The sequence below is a fragment of the Notolepis coatsorum genome, assembly GCF_963971535.1.
Source record: "Notolepis coatsorum genome assembly, chromosome: 4".
Lineage (NCBI taxonomy): Eukaryota > Metazoa > Chordata > Actinopteri > Aulopiformes > Paralepididae > Notolepis > Notolepis coatsorum.
The window spans coordinates 27,050,815-27,053,314 of NC_140168.1; positions in this window are offsets into that span (position 1 = coordinate 27,050,815).

Sequence of the window (2,500 nt, forward strand, 5' to 3'; positions counted from 1 at the left end):
ATGGATTATTACCATCTCACAACGCACTGCGATGAATGTTTAATGGGGGTTAGTGTTGCAGCTACGCTAACATGTCACATAATCTTTTTTAAAAACATGCGAGGACTAATATCAACACACAGCGGTTATGATTCACCGCGCCGAGCCGTCGGACACCTCCTGTGATCCAGATACGCCACGGGTGAGGGAGAAGAGTAGTGTTGATGAATGTGGCAGCTATCTGACCGTCGCATGACGGCAGAGTTCTACAAAGTCAAGGCTGTATTTCTCATGTCTTCTGATATATTTGAGCCGGTTGGCAGGCGAGCCGGCGGTTTCCTTTTTCTTCCAAGCAAGGACTGATTTATAAAGATTGAAGTCTTGTTGGGGGGTGGGGGGAGGGGGGTGACTGTGACAAACAAATCACATTTTACTCGTGTTTTCGTCATCAATGTTGCTCGAGTTGATCGACCCTGTTAACAGAATTCGGCTGTAGGGCGACAATAATGTGGTCAAGGGGCATGGTTTCTATCTTAAGCCTTAACTGGCGTGGTTTATTATTTACATGGCAGTAACACTACAGGTCTTCTCTTACTGAGAGACTGGGGGAAAGAGAAAGAAGTGGGAGGAGACACCACTATTTATACTCGCCACCTGGCGGTGTTCCTGAGTGTCTCCGCCTAGAGCGCCCTCTAGTGGAAACAGTTATATGTGCAGTTATACAGTTACTAGTGTAAACAGTTATATAGGCAGTTAGACAGTTACTAACAATCCTACACAGAACCTCTGCCTTCAACAGACCCCATCTGTAATAATATTAGCTTGTGTGTTTTATTCGAAGACCTCTGACCTGGCTTCTCTTAGTACCACGAGGGAAAGCAGCCGATAGGAATTAGAAGTACTGTAACTTTGGAAAAAGCTTGCTTTCCTCGAGCGTCGACAGAAGACATAACCATTCGAGTGCTTTGGTGGAGCGATGTGCAGAGTACACCGTTTCTGAGAAATGCTTGTTTTTTTGCTTCGAGGCCTCACAGTCATTTGGATGGGCATACTTTAGTTTAGTTTATAGTTTATTTCGACAATCAATCAACAAAAGCACAGCATACACAGTCGTGCATACATTATAAAATCATCGAGGTTGACACAATTTCCATTGTGGACCTCGTCAAAAGACATGATGAATTGGCAGACATATGACAGTGGCAGGTCTATAACGCAGCTTGAATCATAAAATACATACATACATAAAAAAAAGACATTATATTTGATATAAAAATGGGCTCACAGGTCAAATAAAACTACTTGTTGACCTCCTGAGTGTAAAAGGAGTGGCTTACTCTGCTATGTTACACAACATCCCCCCTCTTTACCTTCAGCTTGTAAAGGTACTGTATGGGGGCATTAGGAGGGAACGCTCACTACATGTCAGCAGAGGGCGCTGTTCTTGTTTTACTACACCGCACTGCTGCTCTCTCTCTCTCTCTCTGATCTGAGGGAGGGGGGGGGGGGGGGGGAGCCACTGAATGTGAATCTGGAAGTCATGAAAGGCACGGCCAGAGGGGCTCTCCAGTCAGTAGGACCTGAGTCAGCCCGTTTGAAGCGGGGAGGAGTGTGAACGCCACACATCTGGAAGCCTTTCCTATACGATCCCACATTACTGCTGAGAAATGGGATCCAGTAGTGAGACGGTATTTATACTCCTCTGTTTACTACCAATAAACACTTATCTGACTGCGCATGTGGGCTTCAAGTTGTTAAAAGACTCCCTGCCACAGCAATACGTTCTTAAAAAAATAAGAAAAAAAAGCAGTCATTAGTGCAACGAGATGAACCGCAGTATAACGACCGGGGGATGCGGTGGTTTACGTTTATTACAATCTGACGTTCAACGCCGCACAGAATTGACAGACTGGGTGAATGACTGCACTGCGACGTGTCCAATACAGTAGATTTCTTATTTTATCCCTAAAGAACCCGAGAGAGGGGGCTTATCATGATTATCAAAAGGGGGAGATTTAATCTGATTTTAATCTCACGGAGTAGGCCCGGCTCTGTGCTATATTTGGCTTCGATATAAAGGGCGCAACCTCAAAATAAACAGCCATCATGTGGGGCTTTTTAACACTGGCCTAAAAGCTAATTCCTATCAGTGTTTATCTCTTGAATGTGTTTATCGGTGGTGGTGGTGGTGAACTGTCTGTGATTGGTCGAACCGGTTGCAGCAGGGCGGGGTCACTTACGTCCGAGGGCGGGGGGGAGGAGGAGGGAGAGCAGGGCCAAACAGGCCGAGGGGTAAAGCAACGCCGCTTGATGCCATGGCCGCTTCCTGTCCGGGGAAGGGGGGAAGACGGAGAAGATCAATATTCAATAGTCATAATCCAAATCACTCCAACTCCCCTCTGTGTCCGATCAATAAAACAATCCAATAGCGGAGGAACAACGGAGGAACAATGGAGGAGGATGCACGCACACGCACGCACGCACGCACACACACACACACGCACATGCACACACACAGAGA